The 17,619-nt window shown below is 37.6% G+C and overlaps 1 protein-coding gene across 5 annotated transcripts in view; it reads left to right on the top strand.

The window, feature by feature from the left end:
* The window catches only part of LOC115222850 (G protein-activated inward rectifier potassium channel 3), a 305,798-nt gene that overhangs the window by 243,493 nt on the left and 44,686 nt on the right, over nucleotides 1-17,619 (top strand). The window contains exon 1 of one of the 5 annotated variants that reach the window (XM_036512063.1): nucleotides 9,418-9,530. The exons of 3 other annotated variants lie outside the window; for them this stretch is intronic. The gene's annotated coding sequence lies outside the window, so the exon portion shown is untranslated. Of the gene's footprint in view, nucleotides 1-9,417; nucleotides 9,531-17,619 lie in introns of those variants that run through there. One more of the 5 variants, XM_036512062.1, reaches the window with a different exon arrangement.

The raw sequence follows: 17,619 nt of genomic DNA on the forward strand, positions 1-17,619 counted from the left end.
CTCCTAGTTATGACCACCACTAATAGTACATAACAATTAACCTAATTTAATAAGAAACAAACATAATTATTTTGTTGGACATGATTTTTTTTTAATATACTGATCGTCCTAAATCTAATTAATAACATGAATGCAAAGAGAAGGGGCAAAGATAGCACTTACTCAATGGCTAGTATTATTTTAATCATTTTGGTAGTTAAGGGAGATAACTATGCATGTGTTCTGGTATTGTTAAACCTCGTCAGTAATGCATACATTTCATTGCACTTGCTGGAGAAGTGATAATAGAATCATTCAGGAATATTGCAGTAATGGACCATTTTTAGGGGAGAAAAATCAAATTAACATTTTTTTTTAACATACTGATCTTCAAAAATTTAATTTAAACCACAAGTACAAAGATGAAGGAAAAAGATGCATTAGCTCACTGGCTAGTATTATTTTGATCATTTCAACAAACAAAGGAGACAATCATGCACATGTTTCAGTCTTATCAAGCTTCATCTGCAAAGTATTATGCATGCTAAAGTAGTGATAAAGTCTCTAAGTATTAGACGGGGGAAAATTAATATATTTAGTAAAAAGATCAAATTACTGAGATTAATAAGGTGGCAAGCTGGCAGAATCATTAGTGGCATTTCTTCCATCTTTACGTTCTGAGTTCAAATTCTGCCAAAGTCAGCTTTGCCTTTCATCCTTTCAGGGCAGATAAAGTAAGTACCAGTTGAACACTGGGGTCAATGTAATCAACTTCCCTGAAACTGTTGACCTTGAGCCAAAATTTGACATCAAATTACTTAGGTTAATAATGTAGAAGTGCCCTCTGCAAGAAAAATCAATAGTTAAGTTGGAATGAATTTATTTAATATTGTTATATTTTGAGATTCTTTTGTTCTTTTATTTATTTCAGTCATTTGACTGTGGCCATGCTGAAGCCTTGCCTTTTAGTCAAAGACATTGACCCCAGGACTTATTCTTTGTAAGCCTAGTACTTACTCTATCGGTCTCTTTTACCGAAGTGCTAGGTTACGGGGACATAAACACACCAACATCGGTTGTCAAGCGATGGTGGAGGGACAATCACGGACACACAAACATATACACACATGCACACACACATATATATATATGCGGCAGGCTTCTTTCAGTTTCTTCCAGTGCTCCAGCATGGCCGAGGTCTAATGGCTGAAACAAATAAAAGACGAAAGATATTATGCTTTGTAAGATATTAAATTCTTCAATAAAGATTTGTTAGCTAACAAGACTAATTCTACATAAGTATACATCTCTATGTTCAAAGTGTTTAGAATATTCTAATAATAGAAATGATTTAATTCATGGGATTCTATGGGAAGATTTTGTAAAGTCTATAGAACGTATTTTCATTTCCATTTTGAATAAATGTTTTATTTTTAATTTTATTTTATCTTTTTTTTTTTTAGTAACTTTATTATTCCATTTGCTTAACTCTCTAAGTTTATTCAAATAATGTAAACTGGTTATTCCTGCTCTGTCAGTTAACTTTAAACCAAAGACTTTGGTCTCTGTGTGTTTGAGTGCTGTCTTTTCTGGGGGGTTTTTTTTTCGCTACCAAAATCCTGCTTCCTGCATAAACTTCAAAAGACAAATCAGATTTTCTATAATCTATGGATTACATATGTGATCTTTGATCACTTAACACCGCATACAATAATTTCATTTCATGAACTTTTTATGTTGTTATTCTATCTGCTAGAAACAACAGCTAAGTCTCCCTTTAAATTACAACCCATTGTCTTAAAGAAAAATGGAACGCCACAATGGAAAACATCTTGTAGATATATCATCATTATTTAACGTCCATGTTCCATGCTAATGTTTTTAAGGGGGAAGGTGAGGTTAGCATGGATAGACAAAGTGTCAAATGACCAGGGCTTTGTAAATTGGAAACTGCTTCATGAGATAAGGGCCTAGCAACTGAGAGTTTTTGGTCATGTGATGAAGAAAGGGGTCTTGGAGAATTTAGCAATCACCAGAAAGATTGAAGGGGACAGGAGAAGGATGATATGAATGTTGAGCTTGATAAACAGGCAGGAAGAAAGAACAGAGAATCGTGGTAGGACATGATCGCCTATGTCCTACATTCTGGGCATGGCACCTAAAGAGAGAGAGAGAGTACCATGCTAGCCAGGGTTGGATCATTTGGCAGGGCCTGAGAGATTCAAGGACTACATAATGCTCCAGTGTATGTGTTGGCATGGTTTCTATGGCTGGAGGCCCTTCCTAATGCCAGCCACTTTATAGCATGTACTTCATGCTTTAACCTCTATCAAACATAATGCTCATTCGCTTATTCATTCAAATTGGTTTGAATAAATCATGCATTATATTGTAGCTTTGAGATTTCAGTGGTGTGATTGTATATTTTTAGAATGACATTGTAGGGTAGGTGTAAGAAGTGAGATCTGGCCAGTCTGAACATAAAACAGGTAGATATTTGGGACGAACATGGCTGGTTTAAACACTAAAGGATCAATGGACACTGTGGAAGCTTATCAGATATTGTACCTGTAATACAATGGGCCAGCGTTCTCTCACACACACACACACATATGCTGTCATGTTGAGTCTATCTGAAGATAACAATAAAGGTATGTTTGTGAAACACTCAGCCATATGCTGTGTGTGTGTGTGTGTGTGTGTGTGTGTGTGTATTTACATACACACACATAAAATTCAAGGTTTCAATTGATTTAACAACTGGAATATTAATCATAAAAATTGACTAAAAGTTTATTTTCTTTGTATTTTATTTGACACTTAGTGTACAGTACAGGTACACAATAACAGGTTAAAATAGTAGTTTTACTATTTAAACTGACAGAGTAGAAAAGTCAGCTATTCCTAATAGAATGAGCTCTTCATTGCATTGTTGACACTTTGATTTTTCTTTTCAGCATTGAATGTTCACCATCTCACTTCCATTGCACACACACACAAACATTCACATAACTCCCTTTTACATACATACATATATACTCACACAGAGTTGAAATGATGTTTGATTTTTTTTTCACTGTAGAACTTCCATCATCCCACTACCAAGTTTCCCATCACCCCTTCCTTCCTTATTCATCTATCATCCCTTCCTTTCTCATTCATATGTTGTGACAGAGATAAACACAAGAGTATCATTATAGTAGATTACAGTTATTGTTGTTGTTGTTGCTGTTGTTACATCATCCTCATCATTGCTTTTATACTTATATATAAAAGAAATGAGACACAACATAACAGAACAAACAGGAAAGTTTCCCTTCATTAGTTGTATCCTCTTGGGAATCTTTGCATTTTCCTAATGCACTGAAACTATGAACATTCCCTAGAATGGGTAGCTGATGAAGGGAAACATTCCCACTTGTTTCACCTGTTATGTGTAAGTATGTGTATTTGGATATATGTATCCATGCATGGGTGGATGTTAGCATCTGCTTGCCCGACATCATGCAAAAGCTGTAAACAGATCAACAAGCAATGTACTTTGTTTTAAACCCACAAAACAGTGTGAAGATTTGAACTTGTGTCATTTGGCTCAGTGGCAAACTATCTAAACCACCCTGCTACTACGTTACCCCTCTCCTCCCTCCATAAAAGCACACATACATAAATGCATACACAGATAAATGTATGCACACAAACACATAGACACGCAAGCACATGAGCACACACAAGCATGGCTGTGTGATAAGAAGTTTGTTTTTCAACCACATGGTTCCAGGTTCAATCCCACCACATGCTACCTTGGACGAATTTCTTCTAATATAGCCCTGGCTAACCAAAACTTTGGGAATGGGAATGGATATGGTAGACAGAAGCTGAAAGATGCCTGCAATGTATGTGTGTATGTGTGCGTTTGTCCCCCACCACTGCTTGACAACCAGTGTTGGTTTGTTTACCTCCCTGTAACTTAATGACTTCAAAGTGGTGCCCCAGCATGGCCACAGTCAATTGATGCAAGTAAAAGATGAAATATATAAACTCACACATGTACACGCACATGCAACACACATACACACATGTAGACATGCGTGTGCACACACACACACACACACATGCATATACACACACATAAAACCCATTTATTAATTACAGGTGATTATCTAAACCCCTCCAACCAAACTGTAAAGAACACCTATGACATAACTTCTTAAGCATCTTCCTCCCTCTCTTTCTCTCATTCTCCATCTCTCACTTTCTATATCTATCCCTATCTCTCTGTCTATGTATCTATTCTTCCATCTCACTCACTCTCTCTCTATCTATCTCATTCTCTATCATACTATCCATCTGTCTCTCTATTTATCTCTCTCTCTCTCTCTATCTATCTATCTATCTATCCATATCTCTGTCTATCTGTCTATCTAACTATCTATACCTCTATCTACCTGTCTGTCTGTCTATCTATCTATCTATCTGTCTATATGTCTATCTGTTTGTCTATCTATCTATCTATCTGTCTATCTGTCTGTCTATCTATATGTCTATCTGTCCATCTATCTGTATCTCTCCCTCTCCCCATCCATCCATACCTTTCTCCCATCGCCCACTCACCCATCCCCACCCCCACACTATTACCTGCGTTCTTTCATCTCTGCCTCTGGTCAGTCTCTAATCTCCCCACTCAGATCACAGATCTCCTCACCAACATTCCTCCAGGCACAAGAAACAAGGAATATTTTCTAATCAACAGATTACAGAAAAGAACAAAGGAAGATTTAGAAAGAAAAAAATATCAAAATAAAAAACAAAAACAACAAACCAAATGTCACACCTTAGTAGTAGTAGTAGTTGTGGTGGTGGTGGTGATGGTAGTAGTAGGAGTGATGTTAGTGATACAAGTAGTAGTAGGAGTAATAGTAGTAGTAGTTGCTGCTGCTGTGATTACTGTTGCTGTAGTTGTTGTTGCTTTTTGTTATGGTTTTAGTCCCAGGTCTCTCTCCATCAATGACACGTATGTGTATGATCAAAGGCATTCCAGATGTGACCATCGCATCATTTTCGTGGATATCTGCAAAATTACGCATTATACAATGCGCTCTTCCATTATTAGTTCATGTTGGCATTTCTGATGTTGTTGTTGTCGTTGTTGTTGTTGGTGGTGGTGGTGGTGAGGGTGGTGAAGGGGCTGTTGTTTTTGTTGTTCAAGCCATTGTCTTCATTTTCTCCCACAACCCAGAATGTTGAAATCCTTAAATATCTTCTGTCTGCCTGTCTTTTGTATTCTTCCTCTGTTAAAAACAATGTCTGTTGCTGGAGGCAGGAAATGTTTGGAACACACCCACTCACTCAGGCTCTCACACACACACACACACATACACATGCATTGACACATACACATACATGCCTGCATACACATATACATATGTATGCACACACACACACACAAGTAACTGTGGAATAATGAACTCATATCATCACCAACATCATTTAACGTCTGTTTTCCATGCTGGCATGGGTTGGACGGTTTGACTGAGGTCTGGATGGCCAGTAGGTTGCACCAGGCTCCAATCTGATCTGGCAATGTTTCTACAGCTGGATGCCCTTCCTAATGCCAACCACTCTGAGAGTGTAGTGGGTGCTTTTTACATGCCACTAGCATGGGAACCAGTCAAGGGGTACTGGCATTGGCCACATTCAGATTGTGCTTTTTACATGCCACCGGCATGGGAGCCAGTCGTTGATATATATATATATATATATATATATATATATATATATATATATACATATGTACACACACACATACATTTTTACATATACACACATACATACAAATACAATTCTCTTAAATTTTGGGATGCATTGGTTTATTCTCTTTCTCCATGAAGCCCTATCAATTTCTTCCTGCTCCCAACAACTTTCCACATGGATATTACCTATATTCCAGATCCAATCTAAGCCAGTCTCTGTCTGGTGGATGTTTTTTCCTACCTATTTCCTCCCTTATCCAATTTTCTTTATGGATATTCCCTATTTTTGAAACCCAATTTTAAGGCAGCTTTTGACTACTTGGTCTCTTTTCTTACCAATTCCATTTTCTCTTTCTCCTACCCAACTTTCCTGATGAGTGTTCCCTATTTTTCACAGGACTTATTCTTTGTAAGCCTAGGACTTATTCCGTTGGTCTCTTTTGCTGAACCACCAAGTCACAGGGACATAAACACACCAGCATTGTCAAGCACTGACAGGGGACAAACACAGACACACGCACACATAAATATATATATATATATATATGACAGGCTTCTTTCAGTTTCCATCTACCAAATTCACTCACAAGGCTTTGGTCAGCTCAAGGTCATAGTGGGAGACTGAACCCAGAACCATGTGGTTGAGAAGCAAGCTTCTTACCACACAGCCATGCCTGCACCTATTTTTATTTATTTTTTTTTTTTCCTGTTATTCAAGTCACTTGGCAACCTCACAAGTGCTGGTGTCATGAAAAAGCACCCAATATACTCTGTAAAGTGGTTGACAATAGGGTGGGCATCCAGCTGCAGAAACCATGCCAAAGTAGGCATTGGAGCTCAACACATTCCTGCAGATCATTGGATCGTTTAAAACTGTCCTGATTCTGCCAGTATGGAAAATAGATATTTGGTGGGGAGGAGGAGGTCTATAACTGTTGATTTCTAATTGTAATTTAGTCAGCAAAATTTGCTTGCCTGTTCAACATGCTCAAAGGAAATAATTTTTTTTCTTTTTGCCAAAGATTAAGCGTATTCTGTTATTTTAGGAATCCCATAAGGCTTTCCAAGAAAGAGCTGCTAAAGAAAACAGCTTAAAACAAGGTTTATTGTGATGTTTATTTATGTTACATGCCAACGGAATTGCATCCGTAGCAGTTTGACGATAGATTTCTTTCATTGTGTACAACAATATCACAGACATCAGCATACAAGTCATCTCTTATCTGAGATACAAAAGTGTGTGATTTAGAATTAAGCTGTTTGAGGTTGAATAATGAATAACCTGCCGGTTGTGTGGTAGCAGAGACTATAAATAAGACCTCAGAGAAGTTATTGAAAGCATTTGAAAAGAACCATTGTGAAGCATTTGGCAGATAATGCAGGGGTTGTTCTATCACCTTGCTTTACACCTCCCAATTATAGACATTTGATATGGACGTTCACCATCATGAAAGCATTTGGCATTGTGGTTAAGATGTTGCATCCACAATTGCTAGGTCATGGTTTCAGTTTCTGGATGAGGTGGTGTGTTGTGTTTTTGAACAAAACTTTTCATTATTGCTCCAGTCCACTTAACTCTAAGTGAATAACCTTGCAATGGACTTGTGTTCCGTTTAGTGGGTATGTTATTAATCTTTATTTATTTATATCTGGGTAACCAGATAGTAATGCCCAGAACTTACCTTTCATATCATCATGAGAAGCCTTGATAATATTTTAAAATTTACTGGGACAGCCTACTTTTCTGAGAATAATCCATAATGCATCACAGTTCACTGAACCATAGTCTTTCAGTGAGGTCAGTGAAGCAGAAATGATTGAGCTTGGGTCTTTGCTCAGTGCATTTCTCTTGCAGTTGATGAGCTGAAAATAATGTATTGTGTCATTGGCCTTATGTCCATTGTGAAAAACCTACCTGGGACTCATAAATGCTACTGGTAGACACATACATACTTAAACATACATAGACACATACATACACACATATACATATATGATGATTGTCTTATCATGTCAGATGATAGCTGTCTCACATTTGATAGGGAAACATCTGTATGTCATTGGATTTAAGTCACAAAAACTTGTACAACACTTTTGCCACTCTCTCGGTCACCACAGTAGGTCCCAGTGACAAGCATTGCAAGATGGCTGGTAACTATTTTGACTGCAACCTTTAAGCCAGATATCTTTCTTCCTATGGCTTTGTCAAGAATAATGGGACCCTCCTCTACTCCTGGAAAATCTATCTAACCCATGGATGGGACCCTGATGTGTACTAATATTCCAAGTCAGAACTGACCTGGGAGTAATCATCATCATCATCATCATCATCATCTTCGTTTAGCGTTCCATGCTAGCATGGGTTGCACGGTTCAACTGTGGTCTGGGAAGCCAGAAAGCTGCACCAGGACCAGTCTGATCTGGCAATGTTTCTACGGCTGGATGCCCTTCCTAACGCCAATGGTGATTAATAAGCAGCGCCACACTCCCGACAATTGAACTGGTGTTTCACTTCTGGATGCAGTTTAATGTCATACCCAGGACATACATACATACATACACACACACACATGCATATATACACATTGATACATACATGATGACTGTAACACAAGCAATGTCATCACTTAAACATGAGCAGCACAGATGTGGCACCAACGGGTTCCGCTTGCAACAGGTTCACCAGCAAAGACTATAAGAATAACTATTATGCTTTAAAAGAAAAATCAAGTCCTGGAGTTGATTCGTTCGACTAAACATTCTTTAAGGCGGTGCCCCAGCATGGCCACAGTCTAATGTCTGAAACAAGTAAAGGATGAAAGAAAAAATGATACATAGACACATAGATACACACCATCTCGCCCCATAACCCCCTTATACATCCAGCAGGTATTAAAATGGCGGGCAATGTCCGTCTAGAGTCTTATGTAAACCGAAATTACTCAATTCAACTTTGAAACTCTTAATAACTTTCGTGAAAATTGTTTTGAGAGAAAATGCTGCTGGCTTCTTTTCCCTGCACGCGAAACTTTTGAGGTGTTAACTGCAACTGAAGGAATTTATACTTGTTGTGTGTGTGATACATACACACTTTCTGTCTAAGCATATGCATAGATATATGTGCATAAATATATATATATATATATATATACACACACACATATATAAATACATATATTGTAAATACATACATACTCACTTTCTCACCTCTGTGTCTCCTCTTTACACATCCCCCTCCAGCTACCCCTCCCCCCACCCGGATAAAGTATTAACACAGTTTCTGTATGTTTGTCTCTTTGATATATATATATATATATATATATGTTTTTTTTTCAGTTCATTTGTTGTCTCTCCTCACCCCACCCCCACTCTCCCCACCCCCATTGCTCCTGTCTTTTCTTCTTACATCATTTTTGTATTGTTGTTCAGTGTGTATCTGTGTGTGTGTGTGTGTGTGTCTAAATATATTCATACACACACACATGCGCACACATATTTATGTATACACACACACATCTATACACCTGTTCATGAATACTTCTGTGTGTGATTGTATTCATGCGTTTCTGTGTGTATGTACACCTGACTGTGTGTGTGTGTGTGGCTATACATGTACACATGTATGCATGTGGCTGTGTGTGTACCTGTCAGCACTGAGATGTATAATATAGTCAGTTGTCTTGAGAAACCCCTCACTTCTTAGAAGGAACAAAAGGACCCAACATCTCCTCCGTGATGACAGCAGGATGGCTACTGTTATTGTCATCATCACTGATTGCTAAGTCTTGTTTTAATGGAAAGGTGGGTTCATCTTCATTGCTTCTTCTTGTTGTTGTTGCTGTTTTTCTTCATCTTGTTCTTGTTGCTGTTGAAGTCATATTGTAGTTAATGTGTAGCACTGGAGCTTGTGCTGATTCAACAAATCTATGATCAAAGATGCCTTGTGCTATAGAGTGTGTGTGTGTGCTTATTTTAGCTTACATATGATTTATTATGTGTGCCTGTGCATATAAATATATATAAATGTGACCGCGTGTGTACCGTTGGCGATTTTTTTTCCTCTGTCTTCCCTTCTCTGGATCATTCCTTCTCCTATGTTTCCAATGAAGAGCTCCGCTCGAAACGTTAAACTTTCCTGAGCGTCCAATAATACTATATTTGTTCCACGTCCTCGCGTTGTTGTGTTTTTTTGTGCTTTCTTGTTTGGATTAACTTTATATATATATATATATATATATATATATATATATGTGTGTGTGTGTGTGTGTGTGCATGTTCTGTGGCCCCAGATCTGCTCTGATCCAGCAGTTCTGTGATCAAAAATGTTTTAGTCATAACCATCTCATATCTTATTCAAGCACAGTATTCTAACTCTACATTGTCCAGTGACATCCATCATTTAAAGAAAATATATATTTTTTTTTTATCTGTTTCAGTCATTCTAATACTTGCCGTTTTGTGTTGTCAAACAAATCATCCCTGGCACTGATTTTTTTTAAAGTTTGGCTCTTGTTCTCTCAGTTAACCCTTTCAGAATTTAAACAGGCCAAATCCAGTCTAAAATATTCTGTTTTTACATTCAAACTGACTGGATCCAGCCTCTTGTACCTATCTTACAATGCCATTCTAAAAATAAACAATCACATCACTGAAATCTCAAAGCTATAAGATAATTTCAGTATTAACCCTCTTGGGACACCCAGGCCAATTGATTGGCCCAAGTGATACAAGCTGAAAGGACTTTGAGGCCAGTCCATTGGCCCGATGGAACAAATGTTGTGAATGGTTGGTTCTGAAGTGTAATGGCTGATCAGAGACCATGTTTCAGTAGAGGTATTGCAATAGAAAAAAAAAAGTTTGGTCTTTTTGACGATACAAACCAAAACACTGTGTGAATCATAAGGGTTAATTGAAAACAATGTGAATAAATGTTACACTTGACAAAGTAATTTGGATGCTAAAGGGTTAACATAACCAAACCAGCACAGGTTGTCAAGTAGTGTGGTGGACACACATACACACACAATAATGATGATGGTAGTGGTTGTGGTAATAATAATAGTGGTCAGAGATTGTAGTGATGATGATGATGATGAAGGTTGTAGTAATGCTATAAGCGGATGGTGGGAGAGAGTAAAAATTGGTACATAATGTTAAACACACTGGTTTAGAATGATATGATATTCCCTGGTTCAAATCCTACCACATCCCTTCTTATGTTTTTTTTTTTTGTTAGCCTTATCACTGTGCAGTTAAGTAGATTCTGTGAGAGAGAAAAGAATTAAACCTTTTGATACCAACTTGCCTGGGACCACCAGTGCAGTTGAGTGTATTCTTATGAGAGAGAGAGAGAGAGAGAACGAAAGAAAAGAATGGTCCCTTTTGATATCGACCTGGCTGAGATCACCTTTGATTCTGTGATTTACTTTTTTTTGTTTTAAAGTGATCTAAATTTAAACTTTTTATTGAAGTTTCATTGTTAACAATTTAGCATTTAAATTGGCCATGTCCAGCCCAAATATTCTACTTGTTTTATGCTGAAACTGACCAGATCCACCCTCTTACACTTACCCTGCAATCTGCCATAAATTAAAATAATCAATCACATCATCAAAACCTTGAAGCTACGGGATAATGCAGGATTAATTCAAAACAATGTAAATAAAAATTACATTTGACAGAATAATCTGAATGCTAAAGGATTAATCTGTGTTCTAAATATCAGTTAATTAATGACAAAGTTGTTTTAATGAATTCTTGATGATTTCCAAAATTTATTTAAACAGAGGCAGCATACTTCAGCAGAAATACAATAACAAAATGGTTAAATATGGCAATATCGGTTGTGTTGTTAAGGCAGCGAGCTGGCAGAATTGTTTGTGCACCAGGCAAAAATGCTTAGCAACATTTTGTCCATCTTTACATTTTGAGTTCAGATTCCTCAAACGTTGGGTTTGCCTTTCATCATTTCAATGATGATTGATATATTGCAAGGGGTAGAGGTGGGGTGGGTGGGGTATTGCACGATCCAAAATAAACCAAGGAAGAAAAAATAGGAGTGGTTGTGGAGAGGAGGGGAGGGGGTTCATATTTGGGAGTTGTACTTGTCTAGTAAGTTGCTGTTAAAAACCATGTCAGTGAGCAGGTCACAGGTGAGTGGAACAAATATTTTAACACCTTACGAAATCAACTTAGAATTTCAAATAAATCTGCTTTTCTGATTTATTGAATGGCTAGAATGGCTCTTCCTCCATCTAGCTGCTGCAAAATTCATATTTCTGTTAATATTAATAATAATAATAATAATAATAATAATAATTTGTTTGTTTATTGGCCACAAGGGCTAACAAAAATCAATTGAAACATAAAGGGACAAAACACAGGACGAAAGTTACAAAGGGTTTTGTACGTTGGAAAAAGGTCCCTGTACGAAAGCAGGATGACAACGAAAAATAAGTAACAATTAAAACTACCAATAGGGGGAGGCGCTTCGAAAGGTTACTTGTGGAAAAACCCATAAAAGCCACGGGTGCCCGGTCAAAAGGGGGGGTAGAGAGCCCCTTTCTCCTTTTATATTTCCTATTAATTCTCACAGGTGTATCCTCAGAATTGGTCCGTTCATACTGGCCATTAATATTAAAGGTGGTGGTGGTGATGTTGGTTGATGATGATGTTAGTGGTGATGGCGGTGGTGGGGTGGGGTTGATGGCAAGGGTATTAATTGGTCGTAGCAGTGGCAATGGTGATGCTGATGATGGTGGTTTTGATGATGATGATGCTCATTCGTTATAATGATGGTGGCTAGCAGTGGTAGCAGTAATAGTAGTAATAGTTAGGCATATTAAATTAGAGAAAACTAATCAACACCCCCCACCCTACCCTCATCACCCTTCCTTTTCGTTCCACTGACTCATACCCTAATTTTATCTCTCTCCCCTCTTTCCATTTTAAAACATAGATATATGTTGGTGGTGGTGGGCCAGGTAAAGATGGTCAGGTATCTTAAAAGTCACTTGTTGTTGTTGTTGTTGTTTTATACCCATGTCCAACTGTTAATTATGTTAATTATATTATGCAAAAGACCTCCTTCATTATAAACCTAAAAACAGCTGTCTTCCTGTGATTTGGAGGAAGTTAAGGTAGTGGTGGTTGGGGTGACTTCGGGGACAGCAGTGGTGGTGCTGATCATAGTAGCAGTAGTGGTGGTCATGGTGGTGGTGACAATCAAGGTGCTGGTCTTCTGTGTCTTCTCTCTCATTCACTCACTCTCACTCGCACTCCCTCTTTCTCTCTCTCTCACTTTCTTTCCCCCTCTCCCTTTTTCTCTCTCTCTTTCTCTCTCCCCCTCTCTCTCTTTCTCTTTCTCTCTCTCTCTCTCTCTTTCTCTCTCTCTCTCTCTCTCTCTCTCTCTCTCTCTCTCTCTCTCTCTCTCTCTCTCTCTCTCTCTCTCTCTCTCTCCCTCCTTCGTTAATTTCCCCTGTTGTTTAAAATCCTTTAAATCAAATCCATTTGTTTTATTAATTCCTTTTCCGTGAGTGCAGTGAAAGATATTTTTTTCAATTTATTTTTGTGATTTAATTTTGTTTTTTTTTATTTCTAATTTCTTTCTATTTTTACTTTATTTTTCTTCACATACTTTTTTCTGTAATAATTTCACAATCCCCACCACCACCACCACCACTACCACCTCATACATGCCGACTGACCCCTTGGTACTCTTCCTTCCTGCTCGTAATAATGCCTTCCCCTGGTTGACGTCCTTTAGGACAAACTATTAAAAGCATTCTCGCTTACGTAAATAGATTTTCACCAACTGATTAGAAACAATCCATTTATTTATTTATATATTTATTCATTGCAATGGTGATGGTGGTGGTGGTGGTGGTGGTGGTGAAGGTGGTGGTGGTGGTGGTGGTGGTGAAAGAAGACAAAGGGAGATAAGTTGAACTGATTGTTCTAAAATCTTTTTGATGGTCTTCCATGACTGACTCTGCAGCATGGATAGGTACTGAAACAAAAAGTGAGCAGAACCAGCTTTGCTATTGAAGTTTGATGTTTATAGCTATAGAGTCCCCCACAAAAAAACCTTGTGAGGAAAGTTGGTACAGAGAAGCTGATCTTGTGTGTGTGTGTGTGTCATCATCATCATTTAACATTGGTTTTCTATGCTGGCATGAGTGGGATGGTTTGGCACAAGGTGGTCAGCCGGAGAGCTGCACCAGGCTCCAGTCATCTATTTTGGCATGGTTTCAGTGGACGGATGCCCTTCCTAATGCCAACCATTTTACAGAGTGGACTGAGTGGCTTTCAATGTGGCTCTGACGCTAATGCTTTTTGCATGGCACCAGCAAGGGCACCTTTCATGTGGCACCAGCATGGGTGCATTTTGTGTGACACCAACATGAGTGCATTTTGCTTGGCACCAGCATATGACACCAGCACAAGGGCATTTTACATGGCTCCAGCACAGGTGCTTTTTACATGGCACCAGCACAAGTGTCACACTGAATTTCCCTGAGGACTATATTTAGAGTACACATTCTGTGGAGTCCTCAGCTACTTGCATGTTAATTTCATGAGCAGATTGTTCCATTGATCGGATCAACTGGAACCCTCATCATCGTAACCGATGGAGTGCCAGTGTACATAAGACTTGTAAAATATAACTAAATTTGAGATGTATAAATTTACGTTGATTTTTCACAGTATGACTTTAATACACATTGTATGCCTATAAGGGCATCCAGCTGTAAAAACCTTGCCAAAACTGACTTCACCTGTACTTGTGCCACATAAAAAGCACTAAGTCCACTCTGCTGGGTGGTTGGTGTAAAGAAGGGCATCCAGCCATAAAAATCCTGCCAAAACAGACACACAAGTTTGGCACAGGTTCCTGCCTGGCCGGCTCCTGTCAAACCATCCAACCCATGGAAGGCAGATGTTAAACAAGGACGATGATGATGACCTGACATAATTTATGACCTGTATTATATGACTGGTAAGCTATGACTTAATTTGACATACATAACATACTGATATGATTTTCGTTGTATAATTTTTATGTGACTTAAATATGAATTGTATATGACAAATAAGATTTATGCATGGTGCAGCATATTACCTGTATGATGCAACTCTCATACAATGACTTAAATATGAAACAACTATATGGTATGGTTTTTTATGATATGACATAAATATGACCTGTATGATATAATGCATAAAAGTTGTTGGATATGGCTTAATTTGATAGTTGGAACTGTATATAACCTGTATAACTGTGTGATAGGACTTAGGAATTGTTTATCATTTGAATGATATGACGTCATAAAAATCGTATGTGGTGTGACATAATTTGTATGATACAATTCTCAAGGTATGACTTTAATATAAATTGTATGGTATGATTTTTTTAGGATACAAGGTAATTATGACTTACATAAGACTTGTAAAATATGACCTAATATTATGTAGTATGATTTGTATTATGTGACATATAAAAATCTATAATTTCATGGCATGACTCAAATATGCATTAATTATAATGCATGGTTTTTAGGGTATGATATATAATTATAACCAATATGATGTAACTAGCAGAAGACTTGTAAGGTATACCTAATATGACATACATAACTTTATGATATAACTTTAATATGAACTGTATGGTATGATTTTTCTATGAGGTAGTTATGACCTGTGTGATATGACTTTTATAAGACTTGTAAGATATGACTTAATATGACATAATTGTCTTGAATATGAAATGAATGGCATGCTTCTTATGATATGACATAACCATGACTACTATGATATGACTTGGATAAGACTTGTAAGATATAACATAACATATAAAGGTGTATGCCATGATTTATATATAACATTTATGATATGATATTTATGGGATGACTTATTTATGATATGAATAGTACAGTGGTATGAAATATGATTTCTATCTATTTGACACACTACCAAATAAACTGAATTTTAAAGAACTTCCTCTAAAAAATCTATGATTAAAATTTAAACGGATGACCTATAAACTGATTCCATCACCTTATCCAAACTCTCGATTCACATCCTTCGTTTAAAAATGTCAATACAATATTATGTCAACTGTTTCCGGAAAGTTGTTCAGCTGTAATTTTTGATAAAATAAATTCTAAGCTTATAACAACTTTTACTGTCCATTGAAGAATATTCTTGTTAAAAAAAAAAAAGAAAAGTTTTTCCTCTTTCATATTTAAAATATAGGTGTAGGCATGGCTGTGTGATTAAGAAGCTAGCTTTGCAACCACACGGTTTCAGGTTCAGTCCCATTGTGTGGCATCTTGTGCAAGTGTCGTTTACTATAGCCCTGGACCAACCAAAGCCTTGTGCAGGGATTTGGTAGATGAAAACTGTGTGGAAGCCTATTGTATGTATGTGTATATATATATATTTGTGTATGTACATATGTGTGTGTGTGTGTGTGTGTAAAATATAAAAAATAAGTATAGGGATCTGGGGTCAATTTATATGACTAAGCCCTTCAAAAGCAGTGCTCCAGCATGGCTGCAGTCCAATAACTGAAACGAATAAAAGATTTTAAAAATTGTTTACTTTTGTCACTTTGGTAAAATTTGAATCAACAACTTTGTGCCGGTCATTCATCTAACTTCCTGCTAAGGAATGGTAAAATTTTTTGTGGAACTGTAGAAATCAGTGATGGCTTGAATCTACAAGAACCATCTTAGATCACATCCGAGTTTGGTAACTTCACTTGCTCTAAAGAGTGGAAGATTTGAAGTTTTAGGTCTTGTACTTCATCTGAGAAGTAGTTTGTCACACAGCAATTGTCTTCTTGTTAACAGTTCAGTTTGAGAAATATCTATTCTATTCTAGGCACAAGGCCTGAAATTTTGGGGGAGTGGGGGGCAGTCAATTAGATCAATCCCCAGTATGCAACTGGTACTTAATTTATCGACTGTGAAAGGAAGAAAGGCAAAGTTGACCACGGCGGAATTTGAACTCAGTACATAAACACAGACAAAATACCTATTTCTTTACTACCCACAAGGGGCTAAACACAGAGAGGACAAACAAAGACAGACAAATGGATTAAGTCGATTATATTGACCCCAGTGCGTAACTGGTACTTACTTAATCGACCCCGAAAGGATGAAAGGCAAAGTCGACCTCGGCGGAATTTGACTCAGAACATAAACACAGACGAAATACCGCTAAGCATTTCGCCCGGCGTGCTAACGTTTCTGCCAGCTCGCCGCCTTACAGTTCTAGAAATATCAAGAGATCAATGTCAGTTAATCTCGCTCAAAAAATAACCATACTTTGATCCTGTGTGAGGAAGAAGACATTGTGTGTGTGTGTTGTTGTTGTTGTTGCTTTGTGTGTATGAATGTGTTGCTGGTTTTTGTTTGTGGATGTATTTATGTGTGTATATGTGTTGCCTGATTTGTGTATGTATATTATGTATGTATATGTATGTTATTGGTTTGTATGTGTGTATATCTATGTGTACGTATACTGTTGGTTAGTGTGTACCTGTGCATATGTATATGTGTGTATGTGTGTGTGTATGCTTTTGGTTTGTGTGTGTGTGTATGTGCATATGTATATGTGTGTATATATATATGTATGCTGTTGGTGTGTGTGTGTTTTCGGCAGTCCACATGAAATCACACCAAGTTCAGTTCATTGGATAACAGTGATGGCATTAAGGGAGTGGCAGGAGTGGGGGTGGGCTTCAGAGAGGAGACCTAACTATGGTGGTGTGGGTGGTGGTGATGGTGGTGGTGGTGTTCTAGATGAAACCCGACAGGAAGTTCTGTCCTCCTCCTATTACGCACAGTTGCATCATATTAAAATAAAGGTGATAAGGTGGTAGTGG

The sequence above is a fragment of the Octopus sinensis genome, linkage group LG21 (assembly GCF_006345805.1).
Source record: "Octopus sinensis linkage group LG21, ASM634580v1, whole genome shotgun sequence".
Taxonomy (NCBI): domain Eukaryota; kingdom Metazoa; phylum Mollusca; class Cephalopoda; order Octopoda; family Octopodidae; genus Octopus; species Octopus sinensis.